Below are 21395 nucleotides of genomic sequence, written 5' to 3'. Positions count from 1 at the left end.
ATTTTTTTTATCATACTTAACTTGTTCAAATATCATTACCTCACAATGCGAGTTTATTTCTCTCAGTGGTGTCTCTTTTCTTTCTCTGCTTCCTTTCCCTTCTTCATCACATTTAACCAAATGAACCTTTTGAATATTTAGTCAAAGGGCTCTGCCATCACCATGCGGTAAACGCGCGTTCCTAAGACGGCATAGCATGACGCGCCTTCCCGTCCCCGGCACAAAATAGTTAAAGCAACACAAAACTCAAAAGAAGCTTCAGACTGCAATTTTAAAACAAAACAACGATTTGTTCGGGTCCACTTTCAAGTTAGCCGGATAGCTTACTGCACTCATAAAAAAATAATTTCAGGGATTGAATACGCACAGCCACAAAATCACTGTCTGTTTGAAGAATTGAAATCAAACAACTTGTACATAAAAACTGAAATTTGCAAAGTTCAAAACATCCAGACAGGCTACACCAGTCATACACACAGTATTATACAGAAGTGCACCCATCATATAACTGCATTGATTTTTTTTTTTTTTTTTTGCTCTCCTCAATTATCTAAACAGGACACAGTGATCCATCCTTTGGCCGCTACCCTTGAAGGCGATAATTTGCTGTGCACCTGCCAGAGGCCGATCTTAATCCATCTCCTTTCCTTTTCCACTGTCACCAGTAATGCAGGTAATTGAGCTCATTCCACTCCTGCGAAAACTCATTTGACTTCTAATCATAATCTGACTCTCCATTTGATGAAGCACGAGATCTGTGGCTTCCCATTGTTTCACCAGCGCCGCTGCACCTCATCACTGGAATGTAAGAACATGTCTCTTTCTTTCAACGGCCATTAGCACAGCTGTTATAGACAAAACACCAACCTGTTTCTTTATCCTTAAATTATTACCCAGACACAATGTTTCGATCACCACTTCAGAGTAATTAGGAGGAAATAGACTTGGGGATGTAACTTCTGTCAGCTGATGCTCCACAGTGTTCACTGATATGATGATGAAATCTCACCAGTGCTTGGGTAGTGATTCTGTATTTAATGTATAATGTGTTTCTTCAGGATGAGCTGGGAAAATACCACCTCAACAGTGTGAAGTGCTGCTCATATAGTGGACTTTTTAAATTGCTTTCCATAGTTTTTTCACCCCCAACAAACATTTTCTGTTGCTGAATAAACATAATGAAACACTTGCAACCCAATCTCAAAGGTCGTTCTAACCGTTCATAAATGCCAGGGGCATTAAACACGTTGCAGGGTGTCAGAGCAGCCGCTGGGGGAGAGATGGTGAAAGAAGGGGGCCATTGTGATAGCTGAACATCAGCCTTGTCAGAAGCCAAACTGCCACAGCTGTCAATTCAGGCCAGGGCACAAAGATGCTGTGTGTTTGCGTGGCCATGTCTGGCGCTCTGTAGTGTTTATTAGTCAGCAGCGGCTCTCTTTGCAATCAAAGGACGCCCACGGCTTCGTTGCAGCGCAATCTTCAACCATGTCACTGTCGTCCATGACGCCGTCTGCATCTGCTCACCAGTTTGAGCAACATTTGGTCTTCAGGGTCCGTCGGCGCTGCCGGGAAACATTGCGCGTTGCGAAAAAAAAGAGAAGAAAAAAAAATAGCTCACCTAATGACTTTTTTCACTTCACTGAAGCATTCTATAAAAGCGAGGCAGGCTGTAATTTGCTTCAGCTGTTGAAAATATGATTCAGGTGGTGGTGGAGAGTAAGTATATTTCTCAAAGTACATGTACTTCATCTGTGCATTTTTAAGTCTCTCCTTCTACTTAGCAGACAGCTTTAATGTTTATTACATGTTATAGTATTGGTGTAACTACATATGTATCGAGTTTAGAATTTTAATTGGCAACATTTACCATCAACACTGAGTGGACAGCCACATCAAAAGGGTGAATTTTCCCTTTAAGCCCCAATTATTTTTGGTTTATCAAAAATGTATTTCAATCTCAAAAACATCCACAGATTCAGGGTTAGAGATACCTGGGAGAATTTTGAAATACCAAAAGTGTTCTTGCCCTTCACAGCAGCCCAACGTGTTGAAAAATTCACATTTATAATTTCGCCTGATCAAAAACTGAATCTGTTCTAACAGTTCTCCACTGAAACTTTACCAAATTGGATGCAACTGAAAAGCTGGAGGATGTTATAGTTTATATTCTTAGGTACAAATTTCCAGCAAAATTGGGGTAAACTAAATTGTGAATAACAGACATAAAAGAAAGTAAACCTGCTGCTTTTGGACCTTTGTGGTCAACTTTGAGCAAAATACCCCTGACTGGACTGTCTGTAAGACTAGAGCGCCAACCAGCCAAACGTTAGACAAGAAAACATGACCAAAACCCTAACCCTAACCCAAAACACGACTGGTGACTGATCTTATGTTTAAAATTATTGACGTTCTCTTTTATGTTTGTACACCCTCCAGATACAGCTGTCCCTACTTGACAGAAGTGTGTTTTGTTAACATCACGTTTCTCAGGAAAACTCTCATTCCCACGTGTTTTAAAATAGAAAAATAGAAATGTTGCTGCTATCCCTGCAGAGCAGCTTTTAATTCATCGACCGGTAACCCATCATTTTGTATGTGGGAGAACTTTGTGCCAGCACCACTAGATCAAAGACGGACCGGGATTGGTGCTTGCTTGAGATCAGTGGGTGCTTTGTTCGCAGGGAGGAGCTGACGCCACAGGGCCGCCTCACATATAACGCAGAAAAGAGCATGCAGGCGAAAAATTGCTCCTCTAAAATGAGTTGCGTGATGGATGGATTGACTGACACATTTTTTTGTTGTGCCAGTATGCTAAGCCTCCGTCAGCGAGACAGCTATTGTTCCTCGCGGAAAAAGAAGCAATTTACTCAAGCAGAAGAATGAAGCAACAGTTTTGGGGATAATTTGCCTTTCAGTGAAGTTGAATCATGCGGACAAAGTGGAGCGCGGCTCTAGTCCGGCAGGGCATTTTTCACTGATTATCTCCTGGTATGTTCGCAGGGTTATTTCGCAGAGAATAGCTCAATCCTACACAAAGCTGTTTAAAAACAATCATATCAAATGGATCATGGCAAGTGTGATAGAACAATTATTCTAAATGAGCTGTTTGATGGATGCCCCCGCGCACACCGACCTCGTATATTAAGACAAATGCAAAAGGAAAGAGAGAAAATGAGCATTTCCTTGCCTGCTGCTCGTATTTCCCCTGTTCACTCTCAGGTGTACTGTACAATCGCTCTAAAACAATGACCAGTTGTTGCCTTTGTAGGAGTCTGAAGTATTTCATCCTTAGCTGTTGTTTCAGCACCACTTCCCTCAGGCTCAGCAAGAAAAACAAATGATCTATCAGTTCAACACAGCAGGTATTTTTTTCTTTTTTCCAGATGTTGGTCTTTTAGCGAGCGGGAATTATAGCAAGAAAATGAGACCAGCAGGGGGCAGTACCACTCAACATCTACAGTCTTGTTTTGGTTTGTATTCAATACATACCGATGCCAGGATTTTCCAGATGATGATTAACTGACCCGTGGGGGAGAAGTTAACCCCAGATCATGCAGACTGTTTATTTACGGACCAATTTTGCTTGTTTAGGTTTTTATAATACTGTTTTTGTTTAGATTCCACTCTTTTCATTTTTAGTTTTCCAAATTGATATTTTTTTGTTGTTGAAATAAGTTGTTATTGAAATGATGACAATGATGGTGCAACACCTCGACCGCAGGTTTAGTTTCGGAAAGTGTGGTACAACCCCTTTACCAAATAAGGCTGGTGTGGCTGTCAGTCATAGCCTGTATAAAAATTAAAAAAAACGGACGTAACCTCTGACATCACGTAAAGGTTTCCTGAAGAGCGATTCAAAGCTCAGTTCTGGTTGGCTCTGGCCATCACCACCTTGACGGTGCCTGACTCAGCCTCACACCTGGCTAATCCAAAAATGGGCAAAAAGGTGGGTGGCGCTGATGCAGGACAAATGAAGCCTGGTTGCTGAAACCAGCAGGCCACGCCTCTACCTGTCACTCAAGCAGCCCCGCCCTTAATTGTGCATAGTCTTAATACATTTGAAATGAGCGAGTTAAAAAAAATGCACTCATTCTTAAATATTCAAAAGCTGAATTTTTTTTTTTTTTTTTGAACATGATCTTGTCCATCAATGTGTGTGAGAGTTGCTGCGTGTCTCTCGGTGCCTCTATCCAGCTCTCGCTTCATCCAAGCAACAAATTGAGGCTTTGTTGCATCTGTTGACATCTAAAAGGAGAACTTGCTGTGTGATTACATGAAATCATCGTCCGAAGCTGTGGGACCAAAAACATAACGCTAAGATTTACATTTTTTTCTCATTTAATTTTTGTCCCGGCGGTGATCGTCTGCTGGGAGCAAAAACTCCCAACATCTCAAGAACAACACAAACGTCACTGCATACTGGCTGACACAAACCCACAACCGCCGGTTCATCAGAGTGAAAGAGCCGAGACACTGCTCACGATCACACGTTCAGCTCCGGCACTGGATGATGTTTCAGCTCGGATTGTTTTCTTTTTTTTCTTTACCATGTCAGTGAAACATGCTGTTTTGTATTGGAATTTGCAGATGCACAAAATGATCATTAGCAGCCCAAGGCGCGACATTTTTTTTAGCTCTCACCTAATTTTCTTATATTTGGCAGTTTCTCCTACATCCCAGGATTTGCTTGCCAGCAGCTTATTATAACTAATTATAGCTAAATTACACCACTTCATGTAATCACGTGGAACACAAGCGATGCAGTGCAACGCATCTTAGTTACAGTTAAAGGGAAGAATACAAATAAACTACTGTATCCATATTATAGGAACGACAATATCCAACTGAGACGTGAATAAACAAACATTTGTCAACACGTCTGCTTCGAAATAGCACGAAATGAAATATAATTTACGGAGGCAAAACAATAATTCACATATTCCACAAGTAAAATGGTGATATCCTGAACAAAGGTGTCCTTTCATTCACTGCTTCTGTTCATCTTTTTTGCTGCTCACCAGCCACAACCCAGCTCTTGTCTGGCATCTCACATCCAACAAACATAAAACCAGAGCACACACTGTGTTTGCATCTCTAAACACAGCTGCCGTTTTGGTTCTTGTATGTGCATAACCAGTTAGGTGAGGTCAGGTGAGAGGAAGTGATGATAAATAACTACACCGTCAGCAGGTCAGTCATCACTCTGAAACAGCTGAGCCGATTACACAGAAGCATCACAACAACAACAACAACAAAAAAAAGGTGGAGTTATTTTCAACTGAAAACCAACCTGTTTTTATTCAAGTGATTTAAATTGGCATAGGAATTATGATGGAAGGAAAAATGAAAGGTGGATGATGTTATTATAGAGCGACAAAGAGGAGAGCACATGGTGGGTGGATGAATTAACTAAATGCTCCCTCGCCACTCAAACCGTTCGCTTTCTGTTTCCTATGCCGACAAGTTGGTGCATTAAAACAATCTTACACAAACCTTAAAGCCATTTTAACCCCAAAGGTTTTTTTGTTTTTTTTCTATTCCTAATTCCAACAAGACATTTTACTCGGAATTAAATGTCAACATCTTGGTGGTGTTCGATGAAAAGTCAAGGATTACCAAAGTCAGTAGGATTCCTCCTCTGGAGACCATGACTGTAATAGCATTAGATTTAATATTTGCTGAGACCGAAGTAGCTGACCAACCAATGTTACCGTTACTAAAGCTGAGACTGCTTTGATTCCATTGATAGGAGCGTCCATATCCTGTCCTCAGCCTACAACAGCCAATCAGAGTCGGTATCGAGCGAGAGGTGTCAGATCCAGCCACTCAGAAGACTCGTGAGCGATGAGGTTCTGATGCGGCCTCAGTGGGCGGGGCTTCCACCAGAAAGAAAGCTCTTTTGTAAAGACTTCAAATGTGCATTAATGCAACTGTTTTGGGGGTCTATTCTTAATGTAAATTTGAACAAATGTTAAATACTAGTAAAATATTAATATTTTCAATCATGCACGATGATACAGGGTTCCTCCAGCTCTCTGAGATTTTGTTTCATTTCCAAGCAAAATTGGTATTGCAACTGAAATATCTCTAACAGAATCGATATCGAATCGGACATTTAATCGGATCAGGGCCTTGTAAATCGGAATTGAATCCATTTGGGAAATCAGTGGCGATACCCAGCATTAATTACCACGATATTACACTGGCAATAGTGAGAGTCAAAATCTTCCACCCGATGATAACCGACCATGTTTCTGGGAGATATAAATGTTTAGGTTTACACATTAAGGGTTACACACATAAAAAAAAAAAAAAAAAAAATACATAAATAAAAAGATATAATCGCTCCGTATAACAGTAAAACCATGTAAGCCTCGTCAAGGTCAAAGGCAGGAGTGTATCGTCACACTCAACCTCCACCACAACCGAAAAATCAAACCGCATTGATGTGTGTTGTTTGGAGACGGAGAGAGTTGCGCTCGTACGGCGGAAAACATTTCACAGTCTAATCCACCGCAATTTCTGTCAATAAACAAGCAAAAGGAAAGGTTGACGATCTAAAGCAGCGCCGGGGGAACACTGCGTGCATACTGTAGGCTCGCACTCCAGAAGAGATGTAAACTCGCTGTTTTGAGACAAGGACGGCGCTTTGCAAAGAACCCATCAACAGAGCAATCATCGGGGAGGACCCGACGGGGGCGCAGCGAGATTAAAAGACCTGCTATCAATTTATCAAAGACGCTGCTGAGAGGGAACTTCAACTTTAAAGCAGAATTGGGACATTTCAGCCTAATGATTGCAATTTATAAGAGAACATGGACAACGCTGGAACGGAAATCTGGAGAGCCCATTATAAATGAGCCCTTAAAAGTTGCACCCTCGTGAGTTGTACTTGTTGAATTCCGGGCAAGGGAAATACAGAAATCGATATGTTCGAGGACACGGCGTGGCACATGTCAAATGGGGTCGAAGGTGCATTCGGAAGAGATAAAAAGCAAACCTCAGCAGAAAATGAAAAGAACAATGTCGCTTTTACAACGTTCACGATTTCAGCATCCTGGAAGTCCAACCGCTTCATCACAGCAAGACATGCGTAATATAATTTATTTTTGGATTTTTTTTTTTCATTTCCCGCTGCAACAGCCCCTCCAGCAGAAGAGACAGGCGCCTATGTGTCGCAGTAATTTACCTTTTGTACCCGGTTTGGGTGCCTCTTGCTGCCATAAAATCCCATGAATAATAAGCAGGATTGCCCTCTTTTTTTGACCACAAAACCTTCATCCAGATTTCACTCCCGTTTGCCAACGACAACGACTCATTGCTTCTGTCTTTTTTTTTTTGTCTTTTTTTTTGCTTCCTCTCCCCCACCACCCCACCTTCCCCCCCATCGCTATTTTGTCTTTTTTCCTAAGGGCTTTAGGGAAGATAAACTCGTGCAACCCCCGTCTCTAAATTACAGCTTCTTCGCAGTGGCAACATCCCCAGCAGAGCCTGAATGTTATCACTCCACCGCGGCACGAGGAGCTCTCCATTTTAGATCTCTGGAGCTAAACTCTATTTTTTTTTGTTGTGTGTGTGTTGCTAACCTCGGGGCCCACTGCACATGAGCGAGTGAGAGGAGCCAGCTTGACAGAGCGGCTGTCACGCTCGCAGTGATAACTTCGGCAAACGGCTGCGTTTCCTCACACTGCGGTTGGAGGGGAAAAAAAAAAAAAAAGTGTCCACAGTGAGAGAATTTCTTCGTTTATACGTTTGATGAATGAAGACGTAGGAGTTACGGTAATGCAGTGATGAGTCCGGTACATCAAGTGTGTCCCACACTGGTACCACTTAATTGACCCCCCCCCCCCCACACACACACACACACACACACACACCCCCTCCACCACCATGTTCACTGCAACCCCGGAGGTGAATAAAAACAAATAAAGATTCTTCTCGGTGACATCAAACTGTCTTCTAGACAAGACCCACTGGAAGCAAACAAATCCGACAGCCTCACCTCCACCGCTGCGGGCCAGTCAGCGCTCATTAGCAACAGTTTACATGACATTATGCCAAGTAGCGCCGTGTTTGTTTGTTTGTTTGTTTGTTTGTATCTGTGATTCTGGAGGCCAGAGGACAAAAAGGAAAACGGATGCCTGCAAGTGAAATAATGATCTCGTCTTCCTCATGTAGCCACAGAAGGTAAAAACAACATTTCCTGTCCCAGCTCTGCATTGTTTTGTTGTTGTTTTTTTGTAAAAAGTCTGTTTATGTCGTGCAATTAGCAGCGAATCTTAATCAAGTCGACAATTGCTGCGAGTATCAGCTCACTTGCGCACGGTTTTCACGATACTTGGCAGGTAGGTTGTTCCAAACATCTATTCTTCTGCAGATTTACCGTCTCCTGTCTGCTCATGTCACCCCAGACGGAGATCATGGGATCAGGGCTCCGACACGGACTCACCATCTGTTGCACAACTTGGAGCTAAAGCCTTTTATGATATTGATGGTTTTATCTTTAAGCTTGTTGTCCTGCAGCAGAATGGATTTAGGGGCCAATCAGATGCTTCCCTGATGATATTATCTGATGGATACAAATTGAACCCGTTCATATTCACCCCCCCCCCCCCCCCCCCCCCCTTGTTCAATGAAAAAACAACACGCACAGTTTGGAAGCACTTTGTCCATTGGGCACTGCGATGTCTGCGCCCATGTAAGACCAACTGGAGGAGGTCAAAGAAGCTAACACACTGTCTTTTCTTTTCTTTTCTTTTTTTTTTTTTAAATCACTTAAAAACTCTTTAACACTTACTTTTTATTGATTTCACTTTTATTGACTCATTATCTGTTTTATTTTCTTGTTGTATTTTATCAGAACACTTTATGAACTGTCGTTTATTGTATTTTAAATGTCTGTAAAAGGCTTTGTGACCTGTATTTAAAATGTGCTATATAAACAAAAAGATATATATATTTTTAAATTATTATTACTATTGTCATTTTTATTATTATACATACACTAAATAGGTAAGAAACGACTTCTTTGCGTTACGGTTTGATTTGTACACACTCTTTTGACAAAGTAAAGAAAAACTGTTGCAGTGTCTCTAAAAATAAGGAACAGTAAATTGTGAGGGTTTGCGCAATAGTTTACGAAATTTGATTGCAAACGGGTCCTTGCAATTCAAAAATACTGCGGCAGAATTTAGCTCCAGGGTTGTTAAAGAGCTCCGAGAGACTGTGCTCGAAAGCTCTGGAAATGAGGGGATCCATTTGGTATCGTTTGGCCACACGACTGGCTTCAAACTCAAGGTCACTTTACTACAGGTGACGTAAAAGTGTACTTCAAGGTGTCAAAATCCTCGTGGAACGCCGGGTTAGAGAGCTCGGTATGTTGTTGTTGTTGTTGTTTTTTTTCCACAGATAAAAGAAAAACAGGAACACCAGTGAGAGAGAAACACCAGCACAACTCTGACTATCAAAAAAAAACAAAAAAAAACGTGTCCCTCCTCGGAGCTGATCGCCGTTCGTCGGCCTGTTGGCAGACGTCTCCGCCACCTCTCTCCTGAGAGGCTGTGATCCACGGCGCTGTAAATTACTGGAACAGCCGAGGGTACATTACACTTCAAGTCTGTTGATGAAACGCCACGTCGCAGTCAACCAGAGGGGTGTTAGTTGAGGAACTCGCAGTGCAAGAATGCAAACAACACTTATTTATCAAATCTTAGAAAAGAGTCGCTTTTCAACTCCAATCAAATATTCAGACACGCTGTACCATCTTTGTAAATGAAACAAAATGCCATAAAGCATGTTTTTGTCCGGGAAGAGAGACGCTGGACATCACGTGACCGCCCCGCGACTCTCCGTCTGCCAGCTGCTCCGAACGCTCCGCGAGCGGCGAAAGGAAAGCCTCGGCTCTCGGAGGCTTTTAAAAATCTAAAAGTCAGTTGAAATCCAGTAGCTCGAGTGGGCTGGAAGTGCTGACTGTGATGGATGAAGCTGCCGTTAAATGACGGGCGCCACTGTGTTCAAAAGTGCAACAACAACAATTCATGTGGGAGAGGACCAAAAGAATCACAGTGAAGCCGGCGCTCAGATGAAATCTGGAAATTAAACAAAAAGGAAAGAACATGAAACGGAAAGGGTGGGGTGGGGTGGGGGGGGGGGATGAATTTAGCCTTTGTAATCTGACTCGCAGTATAATTCTTCCTAATGCATTTAAAGTGCTTAGTCGTGATAGAAACGAGAGTTTGAGTCAGACTCCAGACACGCCGTCGTCCCTACTGGTTCCATGATTATTGTACCAGAAAATCTTCTCGCTGACTCCAAATGGTCTCAAGTTTCTACATCTGCAGCAGCAGCAGCAGCCCCCCCTTCCTCCCCCACCCCACCCCACCCCGCGTCCCCGGTGGTCCCCACTGGTCAATCAGCCGTGACATATTAATGTTCCGACTCGCGTTTCACAATAGGAGGCAGGCGCCGCCTTTTCGAGCTCCCCGGAGGTTCTCTCAGAAGCCGGCGTTCACGGCGTCCAGCCCTCCGGAGCCCACCGCTCGCTTTGATCCACTCCCGGAGTCAAAGCGCTTCCCGCTGCGCGACCTGCATGAGAAGCTGCTCCATCACAGCGCGGCCAGAGGAGCAGCGCAGGCAGGTGAACTGACGGCAGCCGAGGCGCTTCTTTGTGAAAAAAGTTAAGCCGCGACCCAAAGGCGAAGGGAAGTGTCCGCGTATGAAATTCTGCCCTCGTTCACTGGCGGACCGACTCTCGGTCCTCCGATACGGTTCAGAGTTGTTCTCAAACCGAGGCAGCTCGTCTGTATGTCTCAACTTTGGCCACGAGAAGTGACGTATACAAATGAAATATTCGTTTTGTCTCCTGGAGACATGGTGCTTTTGTAATTATGTAATTTATGGTCAACGCTGCTGTTCACCGCTCCGGGATGCGATGTAGATTTGATAGATTTGCCAAAGTTTAAATCAACTTAATTGCTCAATATATGTCAGACGCACCACTTTTTGGTCATTGTGGTCATTGTTTTTTTTTAAGCGCCTTTTCACTCAAATAATGCAGCTACGGTGAAAAAAAAATGATATGACATATATGATGTTTCCCTATACCTTAAAATCAGTTTGGCTGTCCAACAATGTAAAGCCATCTTTACAGACTTCATGTCTAGCTTCAAATCCACTTCAAGGCTTCAGCCCTTTTGTCCCGCCACTATTGTATTGTGTTATTTCAATTCAGTAACGGCTCCAAAGCTGCAAGGCCAAAATGAACAACCTTGGTAGATCAAACAGGCACACACACACAAAAAAAAAAACATGTCTCCTTGCCATTGACAGGTCAGATTGAGATTTGAAAAAACTCCAATGGACACACATAAATGAACATGTTTACCTTCACCTGATCAAAATTGCAGTGAGAGAGGAAATAGCAGCCATGTGCTACAACAACAACAAAACCAAAACGATTTTCCAAATTAAATCGATCTTCACTAAAATAGTAATTTGATATCGATTCATAAATCCCGAGATTGCGTCGGGACCGCCCACCCGCGTGTCATCGGAGTTTTGACGTCATTGACTTGCTCGTCTGCAGTGCTTAAATTCACGTGTGCACTCGTGTGAGCGGTCTGTGGAGATCTAACGTACCTGCGATTCGACTGATACGAAGCACTTCAAGACACAATCAACCTCAGCAGCTTCAGTAAGCAGCTTCCACATTTCACAGTCCAGCAACAATCCGTCAAATTCAGATTTAGGCCAGCAAAGGTCCAGTAAATCCAATCCAGTAAAGTGTCCAGTCCAAAACACATCATTACATCCAAAACACATCATTACATCCAACATGAGCCGCTGTTGCATCATTTCAAACTTCCCGGCAGGTGTTGATCATTTTCTACATAGTTGGCCATAAACTCGGATAGCGTCACTGACATTTGATTGACATCTCCCTGAGCCAATAGAAGCTTCCATGTCCTGTCTTCAGCCTACCACAGCAGGCGGGAGGTGTCAGGTCCAGCCACGTTAGAGATGATTGACACTGTGTATAGCCAATGAGATTCTGATACGGCTTCAGTGGGCGGGGCTTATACCAGTTTGAAAGAGTATCTCATTATTAAGACTTGTTGAATGAAATGTGCATTATTGTAACTGCTTTTGGGTCTATTCTTAATTTAATATTAATATTTTGAATAATGAACAATGTTAGAGGGTAGAAGTAAATTGGTAATATAACTGAAATATCCCTAACAGAATCTATATCAAATAGAATTTGGACCTTGTGACTCAGAATTAACTCGATTTGGGAAATCAGTGGCGATACGCAGCCTTATATACTGATGTTACCGAGCCCGTTCGAATATTTCCCACATGCACGATGCAACAGAAATGAAGCACAACACTGTCACATCTAATTCAGTCACTGTGCTACTCGATAGCCTCTTCATCGAATGTTCTGTGGTCGGCGCCCTTCAAAGATATGGCAGTTAATTGTGTTTTAATAAAAGATAAGATGCCTGTTCTCGATACAGTGACATTCAAGTTGGAAAGGGTTAAGATTCAGAAGGGAAGTCTTTTACCGCCACATGTCTGCAAAACACTGGAACATTTACAGTGATAATGTGTTGTTTTCATATGTTGCCAAAAAAAATTAAAGTCAAATTAGAGAATATTTGCACTTGGATATAATATGATGATAGTGGCAAATAATACATAGTTATCTTGTGCATGGAGGATTGTGAGAGATTTATTCATCTGCATTGAGTTCCCAACTACTGCCTCAGCTCATGAATAGCAAAATTCTCCTGTGTTCATACTAAATGTGGGTATTGGGCGTGAGGTTTGGAATTATGGATATAATTCATGCATGGTTACCAGGCTGCTGAGACATAAGTGGGTTAATTATAATGTTTATCCAGCCAACAACATTTACCCACATTTTACTAGTAATCAATAAATCTAGCAGACAAGAAAAATCTGTAAATATGTCCACAGCTGAATTTTATTTACCTACCATAGCTCATATTCATATGACAAGTATTATATATCGCAGTGAAGATTACATTGGATTTACATGCTCATGTATTTACACTATGCTGGTGTTAGGATGTGATGTAAGGCGCATAAAAGAGAAGCTATAGATGCTATTGATTTAGAAAAGGCCTCAGGTTTACTCCATTCAAGTTCAGCTGGTGGGAAGCTCCAGATCCCACACTTGAGACCTCAGAGGCAGTTGGCAAAAAAAAAAAAAGCAGTAGCTTTTTTTTCTTCTTCTTCTTTTTTTTAATGCTGTAAGCTACCAGTTCAAATTGTCCTTTTCAAAACCTCCACGCTCGAGGTTTAATTTTTTTGTTTTATATGTTTCTGAATACGTATCTCATAAGTACATTGCTGTTATGTGAATAACTCCCAGCGACGTCTGAGTGTGCGCCGCCTGGATTACGTTTTCCGAACGAGTCACATTTCTCTTTCCTGGATCACCATGACAAAATAACTCAACTTCGACCAACAATATTCAGTGTAGTGCAAGTGCACAAATTGACTTTCATAGGATGCTGATTAAATATAAGACCAAAACACTGGCTGCCAATAAAAGTAGGAAAACATAAATCTGTTCTGTTCTTTATAAAATAGATGGTTATTACTATGTGGTTGGCTAAGATGCAAGCCACAAAAAAAAGACAATATGATCCAGAGAGAAAATATTCTTAGTCATGGGGACAAATGTATATGACACAATCTACAAACGAAAATCAGATTTATATATGTGTGACAATTTGTGGGTAAAATATGGTGTTCACACACCCGCTGTTCAATATACAATAAAATACTAAATGTTTTTATAACAAATGTAAAGCAATTTTTCAAATAAATACATCACATCTTCAATGAATAGGAGTATTTTAGGTATATATTCAACTTCCAGTTCAGAAATTGGATCAGATTTGTTGATTACATTGGTGGGTTGGAGTCCTGATGAATTAGAGACTATCAGAATCAGCTTTATTGGTCAGGTTTGTTTGCACGTTCTCTCTCACATCTGTCATGTACAAACACATAAATCGACATGTAAAACATAAACAGACATTTATATGGCTAAAAAAAACACGTACACGTGTGCACACCTAAACAATATCAGGTGTGTCGTGTCGTGGCAGTGTTGGTTTGCAGCAAATAGCCCAATTCATCTGCTGTATAACCCATGTCATGGCAAGAACCAATCAGCAAAATAAAGAGAAGGCCATCATTACTTTAAGACGTGAAGGTCAGTCCGTCCAGAAAACGCTGATGGTGTCTGTGGTTGTGTGGTTTTCACAGTGACGTGTGGAGGGGGGTGGCTGTGAGCGCGTGTGAGTGTGTGTGTGTGTGTGTGTGTGTGTGTGTGGGTAACATTGTTGGCAAATCATCCAGAACCAAGGCTACACTGAAGCAGCATGGTTACCACAACACTGTGCAGCAAACACACCAGCCCGTGTGGGCTCCAGGCTCTGTGAGGGCCGCGTGACCGAGAAGCGGAGTGATGGAGCGCCGCATCACATGACGTGGCCTCCACAATCACCCGACCTCAACCCGACGGAGATGGTTCTGGGTGAGTTGGAGGCGGCGCGGATTGAAGGAAAAGCAGCCGATAAACTGCTAAGCATACGAGAGAACTTGCGTAAAGAAGAAAACAGAAAGTCAGAGTCCTCCAGAGCTACATCTCGGGGGTGTGTGTGTGTGGGGGGGGGGGGGTCCGCCCAAGCAGCTGATGTCTCCAAACACTGCGTCGAGTGTCGGCTTCACTCTGCACATATGCTGCTGCACTCCAGCAGCTGGGCCATCGTCACCGAGCACGAACGCAAACAAAAGACCAACTCAGTGACAACAGGAGCAATGATTAAATTCATTAGGGAAATGTCTGCCGGTAATGCATGGCAATTTGAGGTGAAGAAGCGCGTGAAAAAGCCCTGCAGCTGCGCTCCACTCCCAAGTAGTGCTTTACTGTATATTCATTATTGTACAACAGATCAAACACATCTCGCTGTCTGCATGTCGTCTCCTCCTAGCTACTGTTTTGGATTTATTTATTTATTTGTTGTGTTTTCTGTACAGCGGGCTCTCATTCTGCTGGTGAAGATGAGTGAATGAAGCCACGAGGGAGAGATTTCCCGTAAAGGAACCAACCTTTTAGTTTTCCTCACGCAGCAGGTAAGAGTTGCAGAGACACCGCAGAAGGTTTCAGGCAAATCCAAAGTTGTTTTCACATCATTTCTGAATTTCCATCAAAGCTTTTCCTCGTGAGCCGAGCCTGCGCAGAGTTTAATAAAGGAGTCCTTACGTTACCACTCCTCCCATCCCTCTCCTAGAATTTCCCTTGCAAAACAACAACTTTCTAATGTTCCCAGGGAGCGTTCTGTGCACGTCAAGCTTCTCCCCAAGGTAACACTGCCCTACTTCTGAGTGCGTCCTCAGCATCCATCTGCCGCACCCGTAAATTGCGTTTGCCTGCGACTGCTGGTTATCTCATCTGTCAAAGCAGGCCTATCAATTTCACCGAGCAGTCTCAACAGAAGGCATTAACCCTCCAGCATCATTCTGGCATGGAGCATTGACAGACAATAAATGCCAGTGATACCAACGTATCAGATGAGCAAAGGCGACACTTCTGTTGTGACTGTCGGCAATGAGCAACTTAAGACATGAATAACAATGAATACAAGAAGAATAGAAATGAATTGAACGACTCCTGCTCATGTTGTTCTCTGGCTAGAGAAGCCTAAATCATCTAGGTTAAAGGGGACAAAAAGCCACAGCAACAAGCTAAACTACAAACAACTGAATCTAATACAACGATAACCAATTGGGCTGTTTTGTAGCCAACAACGAATAAAACTAAAGGATATATTTGAATTTAACACCGTTAGTTATGAACACATTCACAAAAAAACATAACACTGCCTGAAGCTTTACAGTGGGTGTTTGTGTACAGTCAGCTCATGATGATCATAAAAGCAAATTTAATTTCAGAAAACAGTATGCGCATAATAAAGTAGTTCAGTATTTTAGAATATGTAGTAAAACTGGTATTCTCTAGAAAATCATTTTAAATGGGCACTGCAGCAAGTTAATATTGCATGTCCATAATTTTGGGAGACAGACAGAAACACCAAATTAGCAACACAGCTGGAGGAAAAGCTGCAAAAAGGCTGGACCCACACATTTAATGTAACACAGAAGCATCAATAGCACATTCAAAGTCCACGCCCTCCTTTGCAACACAAGCTTTCTGCTAGAAATTTGCTGGTCTCCCAGTGCAAGCTGAAATAACACTGATGATATCATCAGGCTTATCTTTGGGTTTTTTTGTTTAGAATTGGAAAACAAACTTTTTCCAGAACACAAGACAGCAAATAACTGTTTTTTTTGTTGTTGTTTTTTTTACAGGCTGATGAGTGTCACTTATGAGCATCATGACTTCCTGCCAGGGTGAGATCAGTTATGATTATTTCCGAATAACTTTCTGTCTTGTTTCTGTTTGTTTTTTTTTTTGTTCGGGCAGGGCTCAGTTAGAAATAGATCACAAACTTCCAGTCATCAATCAGGACTTATTAACATTCAAATCAGAATCTGATGACATTGTGTAGGTGGTTCAGTGACTGTCAGTCAAATTTGATCAAAAGACACCGACACATGCAGAGTTTTGGAGCGTCATATCCAGTTATAATGATGATATATACACACTGTAGTTTCAAGCAGCTTTCATATTCTTTTTTAATCACAGTGTATCAAATGACAATGAAAACAACGTGACAAAATGAGGTCATGGGTTGTGACAGAGAATTGTCACCTGACCTGAATAACAGCTAAGGAGGCAGACATTTCCCTCAAGGGTTGGCAGAGACCAAAATAGAGCCAAAAGGAGGAGGAGTGTGCATCTCTATGACGGTCGGATGTGTAAACTAGCAACTGTTTGCGAAGGTTTTCGCCATACAAATTCTAAAATATGGTGATACAGAGATCAGAAGTCATGATGTGCAGGCTAGCCTCAGTTCCATTCGCTTCACAATGCCATCTCTCATTTAGCATGTTTTTCATTCGCCTATAAAAACAATTTAAAGGATTTCTTCTCATATTCAAAAACAAAAATCGCCTTGCACTACAACACTTGCAAGTGAGAAACGGAAGCCTTACTGATTTGATCAAATACAAAATAAAAAAAATGTCAACATGTAGGGGAAGAAAAAAAGCACCCATGGAAGAAAACTACGAGGGCAGCATTGTAACATTTCCATAAAACTCACCAACGCTCTCTTCTAAAATCATTTTTCTAACTTTCTTTTTGACATTTAGCCACAAACATCTAGGCTGAGGCTCATGGGAAACGGTGTTCGTTAAGTTCGAAGAAATATAAATAAAGAACAAACAACCATATGCGATGCGTTTTTTTTAAAACACTACCCTCCTTGTCTAAACACAGATTGAGGGACACAACATGCTGTTGAGAAATGCTCTGCTCTGTTCCAAGGCTGCATTTTCAATTATTAATGTAGATACAAATGTCAGTGGGATTTTGCATGAGTTTTTTTTTTTTTTTTTTTTTTTTTTTTTTTTTCTGGAAAAAAACCCCCTGAAAGTTCTGATTTCACTTTGGTTTTTCATGTCAAGATGAAAAATAATAAATCAATACATCAGTGGCTGCATGTTTAATAGCCTATTTGAAGAGAAATACTTTGCATGTAAAGCCAAGTTAGCAGGGGCCTTACGAAATTGTAGGTGATAGAAATAAATCTGGGTGATATGAATGAGTTGGTGTGAACTGAAATGAGTGCCAATACAAATACATGGCATGATGTGCTGTTAGATAAGCTATTTCTGCTCTATCCAGACATTTCCATTGCAGACATCTTCAAGGGGACCGACTGAAATAAATGACTGTTGCTCTGGAAATAAACACGGTAAGGCTTGGCTATAGGGGGCACCTGTCGGTGAGTCATTTTACGTCAGAATAATTCCGTTTTCATGAATAAAGTGCTGTTGAATCTGTCCAGTGTAGGACGAGATTTTGCTCAGCTCAACCTCAGCACTGTCTACGCTTTAAACGAAACCTTCGAGGTGGACCTTCGGGGAGGAAAACGGCCATTTAAATGTCGATAAAAGCCCCACGGTGGAGCGAAAACGCTCCTGCTGCAGTTTTGGACTTCTGAGCGCTGTCCGTGGTGCTGAACTGCCTTCAGCGGCCGAGCGGCGGCTTCCAACCTCCGGACACGGATTTCTCGCGGCCATCCCACAAGTGCCATGTAATCCACAAGAGGGTGGTGATTACAGTGGGTGGTGGCGTCGGTGCCTCATGGCGACCATCGAGTTTTTTTTTTTTTTTTTTTTTTAACCAGACACACACACACACACACACACACACACACACGCGCACACACCCACCCCTATTGTGTTCGCAGGTGAATTAAGTTTATGAAAAATAACCAGCACATATTGGACATGTGATAAATCCTTTCTTCTTCTTCTCTCGCTCTCTTTCTCTCTCACACTCGCGCGCGCAGAAGTCCGCCCGTGCAATTTAAAGGGAGTTTAATACACGTCTCAGCCTACTGTAATCACAGGGGAACATTTTGGAAAGAGGAGACTAATCTCTCTCTCTCTCTCTCACACACACACACACACACACACACACACACACACACACACGTTTATACACACCCAGGATTAGTATGCGTCGGGCACAACTCTCCATCTCTCATCTTTTGTTCTTTTTCTTTTTTTGATCGCCGTACAAAATGCAGCACCCACTTTAGCTTCCATATGTAACATCAACAAAAAAAAAAAAAAAGAAAAGAAAACATTTTTTTTTTTTTTTTTTTTTTTTGCAACATTTGCCAGCGAACAGCTCCAAGATCTGCGCCGATCAGATTACTTTCTGTAGATACCTGTGATTGCCCGGGAGTGCGAGACACCCGTCAGCCCATTAAAACACCAACAGCCATTACACTGTACAAATCTAAACCCGCCGAAACGTCGGATCCGTTGTAATGAAATCAAAATCGGGGAAATTAGATTTGTAACAAACGAGTTAGTCTATGAAAAAGCAACGCGATAAACTACTGAGTGCAGATTTAATCTCTGCGGAGTGCACGGCAGTCACAACTCTCGCACATATCAGGCAGTTGAGGTTATTTCTTACCTGTACCGGCGGACGAGTATCCATCGCGTGCCACCACAGGCTGTATTGAGTATTCTCTCTTTTTTTGTTTTGTTCCCCTCGCTCGAGGCTACAGCCGCTCCCTTCCCATTCATCCACTAATTCCAGAAGACGAAGTGCAAAACCAACTGCCTGCCCATCCGCATATCGCTTCTTCTCTCGCACTTGACAATTTGTTCCAACCAGCAGATGATCTGGAGAAAAAAAAAAAAAAACCTGCGCTTTTGCCTGGAGCCAAGCTGCGGCAGGGAGCTTCACAGCATTTCTATTTTTTTTTTATTATTATTATTATTATTTTTTGTAGTTTCCCCTTCAAGTAAAAAGAACTAGCTCGTTGCTGTGTGGGCTCGTCTGTATATTTCCATGCGATGGTGTTGCTGCACGGCACGGGAGTTCTTCTATTCTGTCCCCGCGGTGCAGCAGCTACTTGCGCCCGTGTCCTTCAAATTGTTAACACTTATCCAAGCCGAGAGCGTGTCTTGACAACAACAACAACAACAACAACAAAAAAACAAAAATCAAAAGGTGAAAGTGGTGCATCCAAAAGAAAAGTTCGGTGTTTGTTTCTTAATGATTCGAGAGTTATCTGTTTGTCCAAGAGCGAGCAGACGGAAAAGGTGCGAAGACTGCGCCAGAAAGACTGCAATGGACCGGCGGATAACCCTAGATGGCACAAACACCATGAAGTATCACAGAGCCCATCGGGAGGAGAGCAAAGTGGGAGGAGGGAGGAGAGGGGGAGAGGGGTGGGGGGGGGGGGGGGGGGGGGGGGTGGATAGGGTGGGGGGGAGGCGGGAGGCGAGAGGCAGGCAGGTCAGCCTGAAGTGCGCGGCGCCTTTACGCAGACAGACGCGGGAGCGAGATTGTAGAGATGATTGCGCGAAAAGACCCACTTTGGCACGGTCCGCGGCGAGTACTAACCTGCTGTCTGCAGCGGATTAAGGACCGACAAGGGATTAGCGTGTGTTTAGCGATGTTAAGCGTTCACGTCAACAAAGTAGCCTACCTGTGGGCGAGCTCGTGTGTCAATCTTTAAAGGTGTGTCGTTTTCTCTGCGCGGCAGAGACGATTTCCCAAAAACTGATGGTTTGCGTCCTCATCGACCTTCAAAAAATCAGAACTCACTTCCTTTGTATTTTTTTTTTCACACTTACAATTTAAGAAGTGGATAAATAGTTGGCCAAGTGAGGAACTAAGTAATAAATTAGCTGTTAGAATATATATATATATATATATATATATATATATATGAGAATGTACAAAAAATAAATACTTAACAAATAATAACAAAATAAGATAAGTGAATATTACAAATATATGAATGAAAAATTGCGACAATATTGACCAAAGGTCAATGGACAAATGTGGGGTTTTAGAAGTGATTTAAACTTTTGAATACAGACTTTTTTTTTCTAATGTAAAAGTTCAGTTTAGTTTTTCCCAGTGTTTCTTTTGGCTTTAAAATTATGTGTTTACCAAGAACCTATCATTTTATTGGTTGTGATCAATTATGAAACCAGTGTTTCATAAGAAAATATATACACTTTAGTAGTACCGTTTAAAGTACTTTAGTGTCCCAGAAATTGTATCCTTGCTGTCCCAGGTTGGACAAAACGTTTTGCAACTGGTTGCTGGCATCAAATTCAAAATGAGCTCATATTTCTCATAAAACAATATAACTTTTCAGTTTGAGCATCTGATATGTTGTCTTTGGTCTATTTTTAATTAAATGTGGGTTTACATGATGATCACATTTTGTTTTTAATTGACATTTAACACGCAACTTTTTTGGTTATTATTTTTGTGTCCACACAAGTAAAGTACTGTAACGACCTTCAAGGAATCCATCATTGCTCCTTCAAAGATGGCTAAACTCAGTTTTCCATCATTATATTTGACCACATATTCAGTAATATTCCCTTTCAGTATTATTGTAAGTAACACTGCATGCTACATACCAAACTGACACATTTTTCACAACCAGTCTGCTGCTGCTGCTTCTCCCAACTGGAGTTCAAACTCAGCATGGATCTAAACAGCTGTCAATCAAAGGAACGTTTCTCTGTGAAACAGACTGAAACAATGTCCTGACGTTCATAAGTAGCAGCAGTGAGAAACGCTTTTGTCAGCTTAATTCTGAAGCAAATTATTTGGGTTTGATCTTTCAGTTTGATGGATTTGTTTCTTGACGCTTAGAGGAAGTGAGAAAAAAAAAAAA

At 42.0% G+C, this 21395-nt stretch overlaps 1 protein-coding gene across 2 annotated transcripts in view; it reads right to left on the bottom strand.

Annotated features, from left to right (window-relative positions):
• The window catches only part of LOC138205187 (leucine-rich repeat and fibronectin type-III domain-containing protein 2), a 132850-nt gene extending 112997 nt beyond the window's left edge, over positions 1-19853 (bottom strand). For both annotated transcript variants that reach the window (XM_069160949.1, XM_069160950.1), the window contains exon 1: positions 19160-19853. The gene's annotated coding sequence lies outside the window, so the exon portion shown is untranslated. The remainder of the gene's footprint in view (positions 1-19159) is intronic.
• Positions 19854-21395: the final 1542 nt, after the last annotated feature.

Source organism: Embiotoca jacksoni, unplaced genomic scaffold, assembly GCF_022577435.1.
Source record: "Embiotoca jacksoni isolate LCO1_2020_lvr unplaced genomic scaffold, fEmbJac1.0.p SCAF_27, whole genome shotgun sequence".
NCBI lineage: Eukaryota > Metazoa > Chordata > Actinopteri > Embiotocidae > Embiotoca > Embiotoca jacksoni.
The sequence above is the reverse complement of the archived record's forward strand: the minus strand, read 5'-3'. Positions and strand labels throughout refer to the sequence as shown.